The following is a 22,833-nucleotide window of genomic DNA, read 5'->3' on the forward strand; positions in this document are numbered from 1 at the left end:
TACAATTTCTAACCTATGACCTTTGACCTTTAACCCTGATAAAAGTAAGTAAAATAACTGTAATATATGTTGTTGTTTTTTTCATTTCCTCTGATAAGTCCTAGTAGTAAAAAGTAGTAGTAAGGGTGAAATCTGTTTTTTGTAAGTAGAAATTAATCCGTGTAGGTATCCTCACATGTTCTCCCCGTGTCCCCTAGGGTAGGTACCCTCACATGTTCTCCCCATGTCCCCTATAGGTTAGGTACCCTCACATGTTCTCCCTGTGTCCCCTAGGGTAGGTACCCTCACATGTTCACCCTGTGTCCCCTAGGGTAGGTACCCTCACATGTTCTCCCCGTGTCCCCTATAGGTTAGGTACCCTCACATGTTCTCCCCGTGTCCCCTAGGGTAGGTACCCTCACATGTTCTCCCCGTGTCCCCTAGGGTAGGTACCCTCACATGTTCTCCCCGTGTCCCCTATAGGGTAGGTACCCTCACATGTTCTCCCCGTGTCCCCTAGGGTAGGTAACCTCACATGTTCTCCCCGTGTCCCCTAGGGTAGGTACCCTCACATTTTCTCCCCGTGTCCCCTATGGTAGGTACCCTCACATGTTCTCCCCGTGTCCCCTAGGGTAGGTACCCTCACATTTTCTCCCCGTGTCCCCTATGGTAGGTACCCTCACATGTTCTCCCCGTGTCCCCTAAGGTAGGTACCCTCACATGTTCTCCCCGTGTCCCCTAGGGTAGGTACCCTCACATGTTCTCCCCGATGCTTATTGGAGCATCTCGTTAAGGTTTGGGGAATGTTTGTGGTTTTCTCTTTGGGAACCTGACGTGTAGAAAAATGAAAAATGAGCTATCATGCAGGAATGTTCTGTGTGTGTTCACATCACATACTCACATTACAAACTTTACTCTGGTGTACAGAATAGATACATAACTCAGATTACACACTCTGTACAGATACGTAACATAACTCACAGTATACAGAAAACGTTCTTGGATTGGGTCTTGAAATACTCTACGGTCTTGTATCTGAACCCTTTATCTTAAATACTCTACTGTCTTGTATCTGAACCCTTTCTCTTAAATACTCTACTGTCTTGTATCTGAACCCTTTATCTTAAATACTCTACTGTCATGCAGAAAGCTTGTATCTGAACCCTTTATCTTAAATACTCTACTGTCATGCAGAAAGCTTGTATCTGAACCCTTTATCTTAAATACTCTACTGTCATGCAAAAAGCTTGTATCTGAACCTTTATCTTAAATATAAAAATATAAAAAATCCTCCTCATTCTCCCTTTGTTCTTGTCCCAGGTAATTCATCCCGACGGTTTGGTCGTTGCGTTTAAAAAACCCAGAGCCCGTGGGCCGATGTCCATTCCAGAATGATATATTCTCTCTTCTCCGCGGCAGCAACAAGATGTAACCTTTCACAATAGTGGAATCCATTTCCCTTCCTTTCAGTCAAACATGATGGATTTGCTCTCCTCTTCGTATTGCCAGGCTTGCTCAGGGGACTCGACTTAGAGCGAACTCTTTATGGCCATGATTGAAAGTGAATGCCTTAAATCCTGGCACCTGGCTTCACCCCTGGAGGAACGCTCTGCTGAGCTGCTGTTCCTGCTTGTTCCTGTCTGTCCGTCTGTCCGCCCCTCCGCCCGCCCGTCCGTCCGTCCGCCCGCCCGCCCGCCCGTCCGTCCGTCCGTCCGTCCGTCCGTCTGTCTATCTCAGTGTGCTTCTCTTTTGCAAGAGAGGATTTACAGCTGAGACAATGGATATTGTTTCTGGGTACAATTTAGCATTTGGCAGACGTTCTTAATCCAGAGCGATTTACAGTAAGCAAGAACAACACATGGTACTACATCAAATACATATAAAAGTCATCATGAATCTATTATGGAATATCTATATAAGGAACTATGCATATACACTATATAGTGCTATGTCTACATAAAATGCTATCTATGTTGCATAAGTTGAGCCTTTGCATACGTAGGAGGTCGAGGCTAGAGCAAGTGTTACGGCAAGTGCTTTATACGGCCTAAGATGGAGTCTGAAGAGGTGGGTTTTCACACTACGGCGGAAGATTGGGAGTGAGGATGCAGTTCTGACTGAAATGGGAAGTTCATTCCATAGTTTAGATTCAGAGTGAGTCTGCAGTTCTGACTGGAATGGGTCGTCCTTAGGGGCAGGGTGGGAGAGGAAGTGACAGAGAAGGATGGGATAGGAGAGGAGAGGAGAGGGTGAAAGGATGGGTGGAGGAAGAGGTGGAGTCTTGTCAATGTCGTGTGTGAGGAAGGAAACGGCCAGAGAGCAGCAAAATGATGATATATATTTTAGTCTTTTGAGTAACATTGCATTCGGTTTTAGTCATATTTCAGTCATGTAGAGTTGGGTGGGTGGATGGATGGATGGATGGGTGGGTGGGTGGGTGGATGGATGGATGGATGGCAGAGAGAAATAAAAGGGAGTTTGGAATGCAAATTGAATCAGTGGAATAGTCGGATGGGATCGATCACCATGACAGTCTAATAAGCTGCGATGGAAGAGAGTCAATATTTAGAGAGAGAGAGAGAGATAGAGAGCCTGTTAGCTGTGGGAGAGAGAGAGCTGGGAACAGATCAGAATAGATAGAGCTAATGTGGGAGGACAGTGTAAAGCTCTGTCCCCCCCTCTCTTCCCCCCCCCCCCCACCCGGCTATCTCCTCTCTCTCTGTAGCTCTGTGTCTCTCTCCCCTCGCTATCTCCTCTCTCTCTGTAGCTCTGTGTCTCTCTCCCCCCGCTATCTCCCCTCTCTCTCTCTCTCTCTCTGTAGCTCTGTGTCTCTCTCCCGCTCATTCTGCTTCCTGTTGTTAACTGGCTGATAAGCGAGTGTTGGATTCCGGCCCTCGTTCGTGCCAAATGGCCACGCCCCCTCGGCTCGGGAGCTTTTGGGTTGTTGCGTGTTGTAAGTTAGCTTCGCGTCGCTACTAGCCTACTGGCCTGTTTTTTTTTATCTCTGTGGTGGGAAATATTGCTCGGTGTTGGCACTGCCTTGGGGGTGGGGCTTAATAATGTACTATTCTGTGCCTATCGGGTTACAACTCAGACGGGGCTGAGTCGACTCTACCGAACTTCGCAACGCTCGATGCGGCAACTCGCACGCTTGAAACCAGGAGGTGTGGGTTGGGAGTCTAATGACTAACGAGGCAGGCTACTGAGCTGGCTGCCAGAAGGATGTTTTCTGGCTGTGTTAGAATGTGAGTACGGTATGCGTGGTCGTACTATTTCCTAGTAGGCTCCGCCCCTCCCTACTACTAGTAGGGGATAGGGCCGTGCCCACTTGGCGCAAACCTGAGACGGAATCCGCACTCGCGTTCTGTTTTTTCTATTCACTCATACTGTTGAGACACTGTTCTTCTGTTCACTCATACTGTTGAGACACTGTTCTTCTATTCACTCATCATACTGTTGAGACACTGTTCTTCTGTTCACTCATACTGTTGAAACACTGTTCTTCTGTTCACTCATACTGTTGAGACACTGTTCTTCTGTTCACTCCTACTGTTGAGACACTGTTCTTCTGTTCACTCATACTGTTGAGACACTGTTCTTCTGTTCACTCATACTGTTGAGACACTGTTCTTCTGTTCACTCATACTGTTGAGACACTGTTCTTCTGTTCACTCTACTGTTGAGGCACTGTTCTTCTGTTCACTCATACTGTTGAGACTCTGTTCTTCTGTTCACTCATACTGTTGAGACACTGTTCTTCTATTCACTCATCATACTGTTGAGACACTTTTCTTCTGTTCACTCATACTGTTGAGACACTGTTCTTCTGTTCACTCATACTGTTGAGACACTGTTCTTCTGTTCACTCCTACTGTTGAGACACTGTTCTTCTGTTCACTCATACTGTTGAGACACTGTTCTTCTGTTCACTCATACTGTTGAGACACTGTTCTTCTGTTCACTCATACTGTTGAGACACTGTTCTTCTGTTCACTCATAATGTTGAGACACTGTTCTTCTGTTCACTCATACTGTTGAGACACTGTTCTTCTGTTCACTCATACTGTTGAGACACTGTTCTTCTGTTCACTCATACTGTTGAGACACTGTTCTTCTGTTCACTCTACTGTTGAGACACTGTTCTTCTGTTCACTCATACTGTTGAGACTCTGTTCTTCTGTTCACTCATACTGTTGAGACACTGTTCTTCTATTCACTCATCATACTGTTGAGACACTGTTCTTCTGTTCACTCATACTGTTGAGACACTGTTCTTCTGTTCACTCATACTGTTGAGACACTGTTCTTCTGTTCACTCATACTGTTGAGACACTGTTCTTCTGTTCACTCATACTGTTGAGACACTTCTTCTGATCACTCCTACTGTTGAGACACTGTTCTTCTGTTCACTCATACTGTTGAGACACTGTTCTTCTGTTCACTCATACTGCTGAGACACTGTTCTTCTGTTCACTCATAATGTTGAGACACTGTTCTTCTATTCACTCATACTGTTGAGACACTGCTCTTCTGTTCACTCATACTGTTGAGACACTGTTCTTCTGTTCACTCATACATTCTTCTGTTCACTCATTCTGTTGTATATTCATCTGTTCTTCTATTCACTCATACGTTTTGTATAAATCCAGATGAATCTGTAGAACTGTGGGTTTCAACCTTTTAACCAACCATTTATTCTCTCTAGGTCGTCCTCAGACGAGCCCTCCATCGTCGCTTCCAGTCATCCTGGTTCTCCATACATCTGACCAGTTCTTCCAGTCATCCTGGTTCTCCAAACATCAAGGTCAGTTGTTCTTTGGTACTTTGCACTCCTGTGTCGTTCTTGAGTACATCCACGTATGTTAATGTGGGACGTCCTCGTGATTAACTAATTCATTCATTTTCATTCAAGACCAACCGACCAACGTTTGATGAGATTTAGCCTCTCGGAGCCTAAACTTTGAATATTTTGTTGTCGTTGGATAGGATGGAGGCTCTGTCTATGTCCTCCCGGTAGGTGCTCGTCAATGGCAGGTGTAGTCAATGTTGTGATCTTAAAGGGCCACCATCTCTATAAGGCCTCTAGAAGTCTCCATCTAACCTTGGGGTGGTGGGTGAGGATGTGTCGAGTCGCAGGCGCGGATAACATATGCCAACACAGCACAGTATTACACATACATTCTGGAGGTTAGAGCGTCTGCTAAACGCCTAAATTGTAATTGTAAATTGTACGTACACTCTGATACAACAGTAGATAATCATCATGTAGTGGTTATCAATATGCTTATACAGATACATGTTATGTCAGTGAGTCAGGCAGCAGATAATCATCATGTAGTGGTTATCAATATGCTTAGATTTGTTGCTATGGTAACCACTGGGGAATGATACGGGTTCATCTGAAATGATCTCTTATCTCTCTTTGTTTTGCTGTTTGTCCTCGTACATTGTGTCATCTGTAAGGCTGTAAGGATCATTGTGCGTACGGGTTGTACACATCCACCAATCAGACGGTGTTGTGTTAATGTGTGTGTGGTTGTGAAGAGTGAGAGACACTCAGACACACCTCTCTCTCACTGAAGAGTGAGAGACACCCAGACACACCTCTCTCTCACTGAAGAGTGAGAGACACCCAGACACACCTCTCTCTCACTGAAGAGTGAGAGACACCCAGACACACCTCTCTCTCACTGAAGAGTGAGAGACACCCAGACACACCTCTCTCTCACTGAGGAGTGATACAGTGTTTCCAGACCTGAGCTGACAGCCGTGGCCGTGTTCTGCTGTCGGCCAGCGTCTTTTCCGGGTTTTTAGACATCTGGTGGATGGAAAAGAAGCTCCACCCACGTGGCTGAAGGGTGAGAGACACCCAGACAAAGCTCTCTCTCACTCAGAGGGCTGAAGGGTGAGAGACACCCAGACAAAGCTCTCTCTCACTCAGAGGGTATTGTTGTATCAGCATCTTGTTTATAAGCTCAGGTTCCAAATGTCCTCATCCGCTATCTGACTGTTTTACACACACACATGTGACAGGACGGTGTGTCCCAGAGGTTATCAGGTTTGTTTTGTTCCTTATAATTAGATAAAACACCCTGGATGATAACGCAATTATTAGTTTATTATTTGGTGTCGAGGTGAGAAACCACACACACACACACACACACACACACACACACACACACACACACACACACACCCTCAAATCCACTTATTTTATGCATATTGTTCCTAATTAACTCTGACTTGTTTTTGCACATTAATTCATCTGCAATCGATTCCCATCCAAAGTGTCCATCCACATGTGACGTCTATCTATCTATAAATGCTCTCTGTATGTCTGACACGGGTACAACGGGTATTTGCATATAGCCGGGTGGGGCATGGATCTCCAACTTCCATCGTTACGGACTCGTTCGTTCTGACATTAATAAATGTGACGGCTGAAATCTATCTGGCACGCCCTTAGCACGCCCTATGAAATCAAGCCTCGCCCTCGTTTTTGCGACTGAACACATGAAATACGACCTGTGGGAACCATGGAAACCATGGAAAAAAGGTTTCTCCCGTGCCTTGCTGCCCGCCATGAATGGAATTAGTTGTAGGCTGGCCTATATACATTTTACCCATTTGTGCGCAGTGCATGGCGAAGGTGTGATACTGCGCACTGCTGTGATATTAAAGTCCTGTGGGTGACTCAGTGATGCCTGCATGAGAGATAGGCTATCATGTCGTCAAGGCAGTCATAATCAACGTTTATGTAGTGATTTGATCATTGATGAACGAATCATAAACATATGGATGAAGGCTTGCTTGCATGTGTGCTGGTATGTGTTGGCGACGCACGCCGCGGTCCCGTCCTCCCGACCCCCGAAAATGATCTAGCTTTTTCTAAGCACTTATTTAAATGGTGAATGATTAAGCCCCTTACGCCTATAGCCTGCTAGTACTTACTACAAATAGGCAAGCTGTATGCTTGTCATTGTCACTTGGAAATAAAGGCGTGCAGTCCATTTATGCCTTTTTTTTAATAATATCATAATCACATATGCCGCATCACCGCATGCGCTCCAAAATCATCTCACAAGTGCGCTCGCATAACAAGGCCAGTAAAGCACTGTTTAATTAAGCACAAACTAATACATTGTAAACATGTTATATTGTTTTTAATTGCACGATTTTAATTACTTGTAAAGTTGGAAATCTCTCTTTTGTTTTTTACATACACATACCGTTTTATATTAACATTTTAGGAGTGAAAACATATGTTTAAATGCCTGTGACAGCCTCTCAGCTGGACAAACAATGCTGCTCCGCTGTTCTACGACAGAAAAACAGGTGAGGACAAAACCTGCCCACAGAGCCAAAACTATTTTTAACTGGTGTACTGACCATGGTATTACTGTGCTTAACTGACCAGCCAACTGGCCTGACCTGAACCCCACACAGAACCTAGGTTCTATTGTCAAGAGGAAGGTGTGAGACATAAGACTGAACAATACAAATTAATTCACGGCTGTTATCAAAGCAAACCTGGGCTTCCATAACACCTCAACAGTGCCACTGGCTGATAACCTCCATTGATGAAATGATTTGTTCAAAAGTAGCCCAGACCAAGTATTAACTGCATACATTAATATACTTTTCATATGGTCGATATTTCTCGTTTAAAAAAACAATGTTTTAGTGGTCTCGTAAAATATTCTAATTCATTGGGATAGGAGTTTTAGATTTTCATGAGCTGTATGTCATAATCATCCAGATTAAACGAAAAAAAGGTTTTAAATACCGGTACTTCATTTTATGCACAATGAATTGAGAATATATGACAGTTTCACTTTTTGAATTATATTACGGAAGACAATTAACTTTTACAAAATATTCCAATTACATGGGATGGACCTGTACATATTATAACACCTTGAGGGCCGGGATTATTTAATCCATTAAATCAGAGCGCCCAGCGATTCATAGTATCGACCCCCACACGGAGTTGCACCACTTACTTCACACGGGTCAGACGGGTGTGATGTTTTCTTTCTGAAATCAGGTTCAGGTTAATTTATTTGTTTGTCCCCGTGGGGCGATTTGGTTTACTGCAAGGCATAACACAGGCAGGTAACATGAAACATAAAAACACAGTAAAAAGGCACATAGTACACATAGAACATTAAAACAGGATGGCAGTTCAAGGTATCAGTGTAACATTATAATTCATAAAGTTTCCGGAACAGTTGTATAAATACTTAATACTCTGATGCCAAGATGACTCCTCTGATGCCAAGTGATGCCAAGTGATGTTTGTTATAAAGCTTTTATTTATGAACAACAGCTCAACGTGTCACGTCTTGCCGCTGCAAGGATTCCAAATGAGCTACAATTAAAATAATGTGGCTGTAAACTGGTCGAGGCGTGTGCGTGCGTGCGTGCATGCGTGTGTGTGTGTGTGTGCATGCGTGTGTGTTCGCTGTGCATATACAGTGTGTGCGTCGACGCTCTTCTTCTCCTCGATCGTCCCCGTGCAGTCAGCCGATCGCCATGCCCCGCCGCACTGCGTGAGAGTGGCGACAGGTCTGTGCACGCAGACAGGTCTGTGTGCACACAGACAGGTCTGTGCACGCAGACAGGTCTGTGTGCACACAGACAGGTCTGTGCACGCAGACAGGTCTGTGTGCACACAGACAGGTCCGTGCACGCAGACAGGTCCGTGCACGCAGACAGGTCTGTGTGCACACAGACAGGTCTGTGCACGCAGACAGGTCTGTGCACGCAGACAGGTCTGTGCACACAGACCTGTCTGTGCACGCAGACAGGTCTGTGCACGCAGACAGGTCTGTGCACGCAGCATAACATTGAGAGATGACAGCAGTGCGGTCGGCGGTGGGCATTATGGAGGTATTCAGAACGCACATTATGTCGAGAGAATGTTCGTATGGAAATAGAGAAGGGGGGTGGGGGGTGGTGGGGGTGGGGTGGGTGGGGGGGGGTGTATTTACTGCGCTCAGAGCCTGCTGTGTCGATGTAATAACATGCTTGGCAGGGAAATAGTTTTTTAGCTACAGTAGCATCTGGACACCTCTGCACTTTATGGAAGAGAGCAGGTGTGTGTGTGTGTGTGTGTGTGTGTGTGTGTGTGTGTGTGTGTGTGTGTGTGTGTGTGTGTGTGTGTGTGTGTGTGTGTGTGTGTATGCGTGTGTGTGCGTATTACAACTTCAAATATGCAAATATTACACACACACACACACACACACACACACACACACACACACCGTCTCTCTTCCATAAACTGCAGTGCCGTCCAGATGTTTCCGAAAAACATTTTTTACTGCCGCTGGTCCAATACAACCAGCGTGGTTGTATTGACCGTCTGATGAAGATCTAGTCCAATTCAGCCTCATGGCCATGACATTCTGATGGAGATCTGAGTGTGTTTTCTAAAGCAATACATCACACTTCCAACCAGTTCATTTTGTCAGCAAATTCACTTTAAAATACCCTTTAATGGGTACCCTTAATGTACCCTAAAGGGTACCCGTAATGTACCCTAATGGGTACCCTTAATACCCTTTAATGGGCTAGGCTTAGTTTAATGGCACATGAATGGACAGAGGCTGAAACAATCGTGGCAGTCAATGTGTTCATTCAGAATGCAGATTTGACCGAAAGAAGGAAGACATTTTCTTCCATTCCTCTTGCGACTCTTGTAATGAGATTACATTTACATCAGTCCAGTGAAACCATTTAGTTGTTCCTGACATCACATCAGTGAAACCATTTAGTTGTTCCTGACATCACATCAGTGAAACCATTTAGTTGTTCCTGACATCACATCAGTGAAACCATTTAGTTGTTCCTGACATCACATAAGTGAAACCATGTACTGGTTCCAGACATCACATCAGTGAAACCTGGTTCCAGACATCACATCAGTGAAACCTGGTTCCAGACATCACATCAGTGAAACCATTTAGTTGTTCCTGACATCACATAAGTGAAACCATGTACTGGTTCCAGACATCACATCAGTGAAACCTGGTTCCAGACATCACATCAGTGAAACCATGTACTGGTTCCAGACATCACATCAGTGAAACCATGTACTGATTCCAGACATCACATCAGTGAAACCATGTACTGGTTCCAAACATCACATCAGTGAAACCATGTACTGGTTCCAGACATCACATCAGTGAAACCATGTACTTGTTCCAGACATCACATCAGTGAAACCATTTAGTTGTTCCTGACATCACATCAGTGAAACCATGTACTGGTTCCAGACATCAGCCCAGTGAAACCATGTACTTGTTCCAGACATCACATCAGTGAAACCATGTACTGGTTCCAGACATCACATCAGTGAAACCATGTACTTGTTCCAGACATCACATCAGTGAAACCATTTAGTTGTTCCTGACATCACATCAGTGAAACCATGTAGTTGTTCCTGACATCACATCAGTGAAACCATTTAGTTGTTCCTGACATCACATCAGTGAAACCATGTAGTTGTTCCTGACATCACATCAGTGAAACCATGTACTGGTTCCTGACATCACATAAGTGAAACCATTTAGTTGTTCCTGACATCACATCAGTGAAACCATGTAGTTGTTCCTGACATCACATCAGTGAAACCATGTAGTTGTTCCTGTCACAGTCTATCTCTCTCCCTCAGTATGTGACTCCACCATGGCCACTCCCACATTCATTTCCACCACACTGCAGTCCCACATACACACCTGTGTCCAACTCTCTCATCAGCCAACCTGTGAACTCTTTGCTAATCAACCTGCTGCCTATCCACACTTTTCCTGGGCTGTGTGTGCTCCAGATCCTGTCGATTTGATCCAATGAAAGCCAATGAAACTGGTCAGATGACCAATGATATCCAATGAAATCAACAGGAACTGGAGCACACACAGCCCAGGAAAAGTGTGGATAAGACTGGACTCTTTGCTAACACTCACTGTCAGTTCATAACCTGGTGTCATTGATGTCCTGCTTGTTTCCTGTTTTGACTACATTGTCATTTTGCTGTTGCCTGATTCCTGCCTGCATCTTCAGTGTAAGATATATATATATATATATGCCTGATTCTTTATTAAATACTTTATTATAATATAATAAAGTATATTATACTTGTTGTTGTGACTTTGCACTTGGGTTCAACTCTCTGTCTGCATCCGTGACAGTTCCTGACATCACATCACCCCACTGAAACAATTTACTGGTTCCAGACATCACATCAGTGAAAGCATTTAGTTGTTCCTGATATCACATCAGTGGAACCATGACAATCATGATCATCATCAGGTGTGCAATCCGTCATTGATTTGGTCCTGTGATGATGACATCGGTGTGTGTGTGTGTGTGTGTGTGTGTGTGTGTGTGTGTGTGTGTGTGTGTGTGTGCGTGTGCGTGTGCGTGTGCGTGTGCGTGTGCGTGTGCGTGTGTGTGTGTGCGTGCATGCATGTATGTATGTATGTATGTATGTGCGTGCGTGCATCACTGGAGTCGTCATGACGATCATCGCTAGATTCTTGGTCTATACTCCTGGTCTCCTGGCATTGTTCCTCTGTTCTCTCACTATGACGCTCTGTCATTCTCTCTCTCTCTCTCCCCCCTCTCTCTCTCTCTCTCTCTCTCTCTCTGTCTCTCCCTCTCTCTCTCTCTCTCTCTCTCTCTCTCTCTCTCTCTCTCTCTCTCTCTCTCTGTGTCTCTCTCCCTCTCCCTCTCCCTCTCTCCCTCTCTCTCTCTCTCTTTCTCTCTCTCTCTCCTTCTACACCATGTGTGAAAGCCCCTTCTCTGCTCTCAGAGAGCGAGAGAGAGAGAGAGAGAGAGAGACCATGTGAAAGCCCCTTCCTATGCGGACGGATGGGAGCGTCCACTCCTGAGCGCACCGTGTGTCCTGAGGACAGATAGAGATCCCAGGTGGACGCTGGTGGCATTTAGCTGACATTTAGTCTGATTCACCACATAAAACACACTCTCTCCTGCCATGACATTTTAGCTTTGTGCTCACTTCTCTCGGGTCAGTCTCTTCTTGTCGATCTCTATCTCACGGCTTTCTTCCTCAGGTTCCTTTTATTTATTTATTTAAACACCACTCGATATATAATAATAATAATAGGTCTCCACCAGGGCAGGTCAGGTTGTGGCCTCCTGGTGGCACTATAATAGGCCAACGTGAGGCTATTTCTTGATTGATGATTTGAGGCATTTTGTCCCAAAAATGTGTTTAGCAAAAATCCACCTGTTGGTGGCGCTATAACAGGACAATGTTAAAATGGTGGGATATATTCCTCAGCCTAGTAGGAAAGTCGTGAAAGATTTCACGTAAATTGCACGCTGCGTTCATGATTTGAGGCTTTTTGTTCAAAACGGGCCAATCCTGCAAACTTTCAAAGCCAATGTTAGCCAATTAGGATGTAATATGAAATATCGGACAGATCCATCTTGAACACATGACTATAGAGATACTGTGTAACGATTTGCGGGGTTTTTGGACAGAATCTGGAGGAGTAATATAAAAAAATAATATGGCAGGACCAAGCAGGAAGGCAATTAGCAATAAGAATAATATGCACAATAAGCCATAGAAACATGCAGGAAGACTGAACTTGTGAAAAAAAAGACCATGTAATTGTGACAGGGGGGGGGGGGGGGGGGGGGAATCATTCTTCCTTCCTTCCTTCCATCCTTCTTTCCTTCCTTCCTTTACATTCATTCAGTCTGACAGACATTAAACCAACCGTGTCTCTCTTCTTCCCACAATGCATTTCAACCTTCAGAAACATTACAAGAGTATTGCATTGTCTTCCCATGGACAATACACGCGCGCACACACCCTCACACACACACACACACACACACACACACACACACACACACACACACACACACACACACACACACACACACACACACACACACACACACACACACACACAATAACGTTCTTTTCAATTCCAAACGCCCAAAGACACCGCTTGAGTGTGCAAGACAGACAGGCAATTATCCATTTTCACAATGCATGATACACCAACACACAGGGTTTCATTTCCAGCAGGTAATTGCCTGTTTGCAACAAACAACTTGAACGATATGCAAAACACTTTGTCTTTTAAATTCTCTAGGTGGCTTTTTTATCCTTTTTTCTCTCTTTGCTTCTCTGTTTTGTTTAAGCACTTCAAAAACATTGCGCCGTTATTCAGGAGCTAGCATTCAGCGGGGGCATGGTAGAACCCTTGGGAATTCGGCCAACGTAATGTAGGGTTTAGTTAACTTTACTGTTTAACCCATTCAGAATCAGGACTGAGACCAGATTCTACAAATGTCCTGAGAAACCCTATGTTTCTATATCAGTGGTTCTCAAACATTTTCTTGTCAAGGACTCCCAAAAATATATATGTAATAAGGGCCTTTCTCGGCCCCACCCTTCTCCCATTGTTTATATTGTGTTTAGTTTCCAAGATGGCCGCAGAATCAGGAGGGGCTGGGGCGGAGGTGAGCGGGCGGGGTCGACATATGCCCCATCCCCCTATCAAACAAAATTTTCGTTTATATGAGCTTCCATTGGAAATGCATTGGAGCAGCCATTAAACACAGACACAACAAGACAAACGCAAGACGGGTGTCTTGAATTTGTGAATGCAGCCCAGTAACCTCCACCCCACCCCCTCCTGATTCTGCGGCCATCTTGGAAACTAAACACAATAAAAACAATGGGAGAAGGGTGGGGCCGAGAAAGGCCCTTATTGGCCGCCGACCCCATCTGAAAATATGTTGTTTCAGGGACCCCCCAGAAGCAAAGATTTGAGTTAAAAAACATTCGCTCCGAAATAATATTAGATTTGTGCCACATTTTCAAGATTTTTCAACAAAATAGCAGATCTTCAATCTTGTGAGCTTGTAGATCTGCTTTTTGTCAACAGCTAAAGTATAACAATGCTTAAAACACCAAAAGGGGTTCCTGTCCTGAATGGGTTAAGTGCATAGCCCAAATGTGCCCAAATGGGCTGACCTCATCACATTTGTGATGACGGCTATGGCTGTTTTTATCCCAAGGAGTGTTTTTCGTGCAAAACCAATGCTTGGAATGGATTCAGAATTATGAAAACCCTCTAGTTTGACATGTCACATGCTACTTAAAGCATGATGAAATTTACAACATTTTGCCTTATATTGGTTGTTGATGATACCCCAACTTTCAGCAGCTGTCAAAAATTCCCCTAGGGTCGTTGAATAGAAACCAATGTGGGATATGTTAGTAGACACCTTTTATTCCCAGATTTGACATTATCCTTATAATATTCTCTGACTAAGTATAGTTTTTAAGTACTACACACAGTAGTTTAGTGTTTAAGTACTGCAGTGGAAAAGCTTCTTCAACTTGACCTTGATGAGCGGATTCTGCATCGTCTGTGAACACAGACGGACAGACACTACCTTCTGTAGACTGGAACTGGCATAGGCAGCTCCCGGCAGGATCCACCGGGAGAAACTAGGCACAGCTGCTGGACATGAGACTAATTAATTAGAGCGTGTGTGTGTGTGTGTGTGTGTGTGTGTGTGTGTGTGTGTCAATTTAACAAAGGTGCAGACGATCAGAAATCAGCAGAGAGTGAGCGATGTTTGCGCTACTGTATGCCGAATTGAAGTGGACTCGATCGGCCCCAGACTTTGTTTTCTCTCCCTGGAAATAACAGACAGTCTGTGACCACAAGGACAAAGACACTCCACATTCAGACAGTCTGACTGTGACCACGAGGACAAAGACACTCAGTCTGTGACCACGAGGACAAAGACACTCCACATGCAGGCCTGAATAATAGTGGATCCTCGCAGAGCAGGTCTGAGAGCAGTCTGAGAACTCCAAGTAGCACTTTGACAACCCCAGACCCACCAGGCTGCGTTCTCTCTACGCTGTCATTACAGCAGGGAGCCTGTGATTTAAGGACCACGTGTGCGTTTAAGGGCGACAGAGAAAGAATCATGGCAGAGAGAAAGAGAGCAAGGACAGACGTAAAGTGCTGCTGTTGAGAAAAACGAGACAGACGAGAGGAGAGGAGAGGAGAGGAGACAAGCGCTGTTTCTTTTTGTAGATCTTCTGTTACTCGTAGAGGATTTTTTAATTCCCTCTCACGTAAGTCAATCAGTCACACACACACACACACACACACACACACACACACACACACACACACACACACACACACACACACACACACACACACACACACACACACACACACACACACACACACACACACACACACACACACACACACACAGAAAGAGAGAGAGATAGAGAGACTGCTACTCTACATCCAGCCTGTCTGTCACGGCTCCAGCTGTCACGCTGGTTCGGTGTTACCTTTCATTTAGTTTGTTCTGAATCACTTTCTTTCAGACGACCCCCCCACCCCCCTCTACCAGATCCTCCTACCAGGATTTATTTGGCTGCTTTTGATCCTTGGGAGAATGAGGCTAAAGGTTTGAATCACTCCATATGTTTGTGAATGAAGGAATTGCAAATGGTTTGACCGTCTCAAAAGAGAAAGGAAGCTGAGAGTAGAACTTACTGACTATTGGCTTCTGCCAAGCGATACCTCGTCAGCCACTGTGACTCAGGCTTTGGAGAAAAAAAAAAAAAGAAAAAGCTAATTAAGTGGAGCTTCATGTTAAGTAGACGCCAGGTGTGCCGCGCGGTGTCTAATTCTTACAGTGGTTAGTTTGTGACTGCATGTTTATTTCTCTCAAGGCTGTATTCTTAGCGCTCTTAATTCCTTGACCAATTAGCCTGTTGTTCGAAGAATGTTCATTCAATATTCATAATTTCAATCTCTGACCCTGCAAATTATGCTGGAGGCGTGTGCATGTGCGTGCGCGTGCATGCGTGGCTGTGTGCGCGTGCATGTGTGTGTGTGTGTGTGTGTGTGTGTGTGTGTGTGTGTGTCTGTGCGTGCACGCGTGCGTGAGTGAGCATGGCAGTGTTTGTGCGTGCGTTATGTCTACGCTAATTCCATTAGCAGAGCTCTTCATCAGAGACACTAAATGAATTACAGGCCAGAATTCCAGTGATAGATTGAGTGCCACATCATCCACAGCTGGTTCTATCTGCCTTCAACGAGCCTTGTTCACTGAAGGAGTGCTGCCATGATGGCTGACTGGCTGACTGGCTGGCTGGCTGACTGACTGACTGACTGACTGACTGACTGACTGCTTGCGTTATCGTGCTTGTTCTCACAAAGCGCTCTGACTTGATCCTGACAGGCCTTGAGCCTCCCTGTGTTCACTGAGGCTCTCGATCTTCAGACTTCTGTAGCGCTAACTGACTCAATTAGGGAGAGAACTCCAACTGACTGTCTCCAACGGAGACATGAATGACACTTCGGGAGAACTTTATTCACTCTCACCTTCCTCCACCTCTCTCTCTCTCTCTCTCCCCCCCTCTCTCTCCCCCCCCAATCTCTCTGTTTAAAGGTTGGGTTTGTTCCTGTGATTTCTTTTTTCTTTTTGTGATTATATATCCAAGACTGGCATTTGGTTAAGATCCTGGTTTTGATCTGTATTATTTGGCAGTGCATAATAAAGGACCTTTTAAAATCAAATCAAATCTCTCTCTCCCTCTCTCTCTCTCTCTCTCTCTCTCTCTCTCTCTCTCTCTCTCTCTCTCTGAGCGCATGCGTGGGTGGGCGTGAGTGAGTGTTTGCGAGTTGGTATAAGTGAGTTCTCTATCTTTCTTTATTCTCTTCTGTTCTATATGTTTTTTGTTTTTGATTAATTGTTTTTTAGTGTAGCGGGGCTCACAACCAGGGCATTATGTCCGTGGTTAGTGGCCATGAAGATTTTGAGAACCTGACACGCCGACATGCTATTAAAGTTGTCACTACGGCTGGCGTGTCAGCCGAGGAGGTTAGTTATGCTGTTGGAGAGGAGGTAGGATTTCATCTGCCTCTCGCATGAACGGTGGTATTGTTATCTTCCTGGAAAATGGGATTGTTGTCCACGACACATTCACACCTGTTCTTCCGCTGATTAGTCCAGCTAAAAAGATAATAATTTCAAATGCATTCCTTAAGGATGAGGATTTGGCAAAAGAGTTGTCACGTTATGGGAAGTTGGTTTCCCCAGTTAAAATGGTTTTACTGAGATGATTTACTGAGGCGCTGGCCTGTCTGGAACAAAAGACGCACAGAGCGCACCGGCACTGCAGCCTTAGTCTACCTCGCCCGTTGCGCAAGGGCAGAGTTCTGTGCAGGGGGATCAGAACGAGAAAAATTATCGAGAGGATATTGGAGATAAAGTGGCCAAAGGTGCAAAAGCAAAGACCAGCGGGGTGTTACAGAAAAGCAAAATGACAAAGAAAAATGGGAATAAAGAGATTAACAGGCATCGTCAGGCTAACGATGTGGTTAAAGAGGTGCTAACAGGTGAAAGTGTGTCTGCTGAAAAAAGCAGCACGCAGGTTCATCAAACACACCAGTAGGCCAGTCAGGGGGAAAAAAGAAGACTGCAGCTGCAGCAGTTGTTCAAAACATGGTTTTTGGCCAAATGTCTGTGGTTTCTGAGAAAAAATACATTTTTGAGGATTATGTTTATCTAGTAAGCCCGCCAAAAGGAAACTTAATGAGAAAGAACAAACTGGTAATAAAGGTAAAAATTTGAAAGCAATGGAAAATATGTCAACATCTCCTTCACAAGTATGTGTGGATATATTTTAAAAGTGAAAGTTCAATATGAAAACGTGACAATGAATTTTATTAATGTTTATGCTCCTGTTTTGGCCATTGAAAGAATGACATTTTTGGATATTTTGTGTATTATTCAAAACTGCAGTGACGACTTTTTGTTTTTGGCTGGCGATTTTAATTGCACAGAATTGGCGGCAAATGACAGAAATCACTTAGAGCCTAACAGGAACAATTCTGCAATCTTTAAAAATACCAAAATGTTGTTCAAAACAATAAAAACGATCAAGTCTAGCCAAAGACAAAATGTTTTCCTTGGCATGACTCCATGTGTACTGCTTAGCATTTCTATGAAAACCCCTCCACACATCTTTCAACTCATGAGTCTCTATTAGAGAAGCAGGATGAGAAAAAACGATTCCATTTCAAATCATAGAAAATGACATGGCCTTAATTGGAGGGATACTCTTAGTAGTTTGGCACTGCTGGCTCCATTAAACTCCACTCCCGGTGGCCTTTCATCTCTAAACCGCTGCACTTTAGCGGAGGTCGACTACTCCTGAAGCACTCAGCGGAAGAACATTTAATGAGTGCGGGCGAGGATGCATGGATGGATGGATGGATGGATGGAGTGACCTTCAAAAACGCATGGCAGGTGGTTACACTGCTAAAGTTCTCTTTCAGGCTTCTTACCACTTTGGCACATTAGCTTTCGTGTGTGTGTGTGCGTTTGTGTGTGTGTGTGTGTCATTAAAAAAATATGTTTTTTCAGCGATCTTTTTTGTTTTAAGGGTAACTGTTGTATAATTGCAATATTACACTTGAGGGTGTGGTTTAACGTGATTATTGTCACGACAGTGATGCGGTCAGGAACGAGATAGTTGAGCTATACTTTCTGTCAAGACATTCCTTGCAGGTAATATTTGAGTGTCTTAATTTAATACGTTGGCTTTCAGTAAAGCACCGTCCTGCTGCCTCCTGCATTATGTTTTTCAGTAAAGCACCGTCCTGCTGCCTCCTGCATTATGTGTTTCAGTAAAGCACCGTCCTGCTGCCTCCTGCATTATGTGTTTCAGTAAAGCACCGTCCTGCTGCCTCCTGCATTATGTGTTTCAGTAAAGCACCGTCCTGCTGCCTCCTGCATTATGTGTTTCAGTAAAGCACCGTCCTGCTGCCTCCTGCATTATGTGCAATTTCTAAACAGGTGGTACGTTGAGAGTCCCAGACTCCAACACTTAGAAAGATAATCACCTGCAAAGACAGGAAGTATCTCATAACATGTCTTATGGTGGATTTTTATGAAACAAACTCTTTACAGATTCAAAGAGAATAATTCAAGCTTTCCGTACAGCTGCAATGTTGGTGAGTTTGACGTTGTTTAATTCAATCAGATAGGACTTTTCTGTTTGGATCTATGATCAATTTATGGCTCTATAGCATGCAGTTTGTGTGGTAAATGGTGTATTTATAAAGCACCTTTATCCAAGGCGCTTTACATAGATGTGCATTATATTCACCCATTCACACACACACACACACACACACACACACACACACACACACACACATTCATACACCGATGGCGGCGGAAACCATGCAAGGCACCAACTTGCATATCGGGAGCAATTAGGGGTTTAGAGTCTTGCTCTAGCTCTTCGACACTAACTCTGGGGAAGCCCGGGTTCGAACTGGCAACCTTGCAGTTACCATCCAGCCACTCTACCCCTGAGCCACCGCAGCCCATGTGTGTGTTTGTGGTTGGCACGTGTTCCCCACAGGCCTGTACGTGCCATGTGTTCTTTTGGAATTGGGAGCCCCCCCCCCCCCCCCCCATCTCAGATTTCCTCTCTCGTGTCCCCTCATAGTGCAACAGGTAGAAAACTCCAACAACAAAGTAACCCGATGCTAACTCAGGGCAGCAGCGCTTTAATGACAGATCAGGGACATCGATGCCGACAGCTTGTCTGAGTTCAAAACGATGGCGAGTGATTCAAAACATGCCGTGTTCGTGGAACTGCTTTTCTCTCCACGTCGTGTGCAACGTGAGGGGAAGCATGGCACTGCACGTGTTAACTCCATAGACACATCCAAAACACCTGGGGTTCTATTAGAGTAATGTTAACTCCATAGACACATCCAAAACACCTGGGGGTCTATTAGAGTAATGTTAACTCCATAGACACATCCAAAACACCTGGGGGTCTATTAGAGTAATGTTAACTCCATAGACACATACAAAACACCTGGGGGTCTATTAGAGTAATGTTAACTCCATAGACACATACAAAACACCTGGGGGTCTATTAGAGTAATGTTAACTCCATAGTCACATACAAAACACCTGGGGGTCTATTAGAGTAATGTTAACTCCATAGACACATACAAAACACCTGGGGGTCTATTAGAGTAATGTTAACTCCATAGACACATACAAAACACCTGGGGGTCTATTAGAGTAATGTTAACTCCATAGACACATACAAAACACCTGGGGGTCTATTAGAGTAATGTTAACTCCATAGACACATACAAAACACCTGGGGGTCTATTAGAGTAATGTTAACTCCATAGACACATACAAAACACCTGGGGGTCTATTAGAGTAATGTTAACTCCATAGACACATACAAAACACCTGGGGTCTACTGGATCTCTTCTCCACTAGTCCCTCCCTGACATTTAGTTCTACTGGATCTCTTCTCCACTAGTCCCTCCCTAACATTTAGTTCTACTGGATCTCTTCTCCACTAGTCCCTCCCTGACATTTAGTTCTACTGGATCTCTTCTCCACTAGTCCCTCCCTAACATTTAGTTCTACTGGATCTCTTCTCCACTAGTCCCTCCCTGACATTTAGTTCTACTGGATCTCTTCTCCACTAGTCCCTCCCTGACATTTAGTTCTACTGGATCTCTTCTCCACTAGTCCCTCCCTAACATTTAGTTCTACTGGATCTCTTCTCCACTAGTCACTCCCTAACATTTAGTTCTACTGGATCTCTTCTCCACAAGTCCCTCCCTAACATTTAGTTCTACTGGATCTCTTCTCCACTAGTTTTTTTTAGTCTATTTTTAGTCTATTTATTTTATTTTATTTTATATTTTCAATATTATTTAGACTTAGTTTTAGTCATCATACCGGTAGATTCATTTTTAAGTCCAAAAATCTGAACTAACCCTTTAAAGATTACAAATCCTCAAAGTCAGATTTCCTGTAAATCTTATTAGGTAATAGGTTGCCATGCCTCGTCACAAAGCATTAGAGTGTGTACACATTGATAGGACTGACAGTGTGTTTTCCATACATACATATTTGTGTGGAATGCCAGAGGCTCTGTTTCTGTACATTCACCTTTTCATCAGCCAAGCAGAACATCTGGTTCTGGAGTTGTGGTTGTAGCTCTGCCCCAATCGTGTGTGTGTGTGTGTGTGTGTGTGTGGGTGTGTGGGTGTGAGAGAGAGAGAGAGAGAGAGAGAGAGAGAGAGAGCATGCGTGCGTGCGTGCGTGCGTGCGTGCGTGCGTGCGTGCGTGCGTGCGTGCGCATGTATTTCTGTGTTGGTGGTTTTCAACCTTTTTCATATCAAGGTCCATTATTTATTCGCCATTTGAGCCACGGACCACCATTTGATGACATTTAGCCACTCAGACCCAAAACATTGTGTTATCGTTGGATTGGATTTGGTTTGTATGGTTTGAGAGATTGTAAATTAAGTAATGCAGATGTTTAACAACAATTTAACTCTTGAGAGGTGTCTCAAGAGTTACAATATCTAATAAGGGGTTCAGTTGGTTACCGACTGTCATTTAAGCTGCATGGGGATCACCTGGAATGCCGCCTAGGAAGGCCCGCTGGTGGTCCCCGGACCACTGGTTGAGCACCACTGGTTTATGTGACTGTGGCCAGTTGTTAAAGATTGCTATACATTGATTCTCCCGCTGGCCATCGGCCCCGCCCACCAGCTGACCAACAGCCCCGCCCACCTGCTGGCCAGCGGCCCCGCCCCCCAGCTCTGTTAAATAAAGACGGGTGCACACTTGCACGCCGACGCCCACTCACATCCACATGTAGAATGCAGGCTAAACGCCACGGTAATTACAGTCAAGCCAACGAGACTGAAATGATTTAATGTGACACTGCACTGAAAACGCTGTGAAAGAGGCTTTTTAAAACCATCCTCCTCCCATTGCAACACTTTGATGGCTCGGATTTATGGCTCCTGTCACGTACAAAATACTACTGCACAGGTTCCTCTGCCTAGAGTAACATCTGTGTGTGTGTGTGTGTGTGTGCGTGTGTGTGTGTGTGTGTGTGTGTGTGTGCGTGCATGCATGCGCACGCTCTATGCTTTTATGTGTCAGACACACACACACACAGTGGTACTATACTCACGCATACACATTGTGATGTGAACTCCAGGCTTGTAAAGCTGTGAAGGCTGAGGTTTGGTTTTCATTGGACGTGTTTCTCTATAAAAAAAATCCCCTTCATTCTGTCCCTCTGCCACCTGCCCCATGCCTCTGGCTACTGTGTGTGTGTGTGTGTGTGCGTGCGTGCATGCGTGCGCTTCTGCCTGCCTGCCTGCCTGCCTTTTGAAGCGTGCGCTCCTCACCCATTATAGACTATCCGTAAAGTATCAGCTTACGGTTCTGTGGCTCTACGGTTATGATTGTCTCCACCAGGCCGAAGGCATGGAGGGAGAGTTTGTTTTGCACTCCGTCCGTGTGTCCGTCCGTCCGTCCGCCCGTTATCAGCCAATCTCCGGCACCGTTGGCCCGATCCATGCCAAACTTTGCACACACACTCCCTGGATGCCAACGACGAACCTCTGGCCCAAATATTCCTCAACGGCCTGTTATAGCGCCACCATGAGGCCGATTTACGCAAAACACATTTCTGTAGATTACTCGTACACATTTTATCCATACATGATACATCACACAATTCGGTATACACTATCTCCATAGTCATGTGATCAACACAGAGCGGCACCATTTCCCATCTTCCATCCTGATTGGCTAAGATTGGCTTCCAAAGCTCACACGATTGGTCCGTTTAAAAAAAAGGCCACAAATCACAAACACAGTGTGCAATTTCCGTTAAATTATACACGCACATTTCCACTAGGCCGAGGACGACATGCCACAATTTTCTTCCCAAAATCA

At 44.7% G+C, this 22,833-nt stretch overlaps 1 protein-coding gene across 4 annotated transcripts in view; it reads left to right on the plus strand.

The window, feature by feature from the left end:
* LOC310854834 (cell migration-inducing and hyaluronan-binding protein-like) overlaps positions 1-22,833 on the plus strand; it is a 125,002-nt gene that overhangs the window by 16,241 nt on the left and 85,928 nt on the right. For 3 of the 4 annotated variants that reach the window (XM_083759537.1, XM_083759540.1, XM_083759539.1), the window contains exon 2: positions 4,685-4,783. The exons of the other annotated variant lie outside the window; for it this stretch is intronic. The gene's annotated coding sequence lies outside the window, so the exon portion shown is untranslated. The remainder of the gene's footprint in view (positions 1-4,684; positions 4,784-22,833) is intronic. 4 annotated transcript variants of the gene reach the window in all.

The sequence above is a fragment of the Protomyctophum parallelum genome, assembly GCF_964188405.1.
Source record: "Protomyctophum parallelum genome assembly, chromosome: 2".
Taxonomy (NCBI): Eukaryota; Metazoa; Chordata; class Actinopteri; order Myctophiformes; family Myctophidae; genus Protomyctophum; species Protomyctophum parallelum.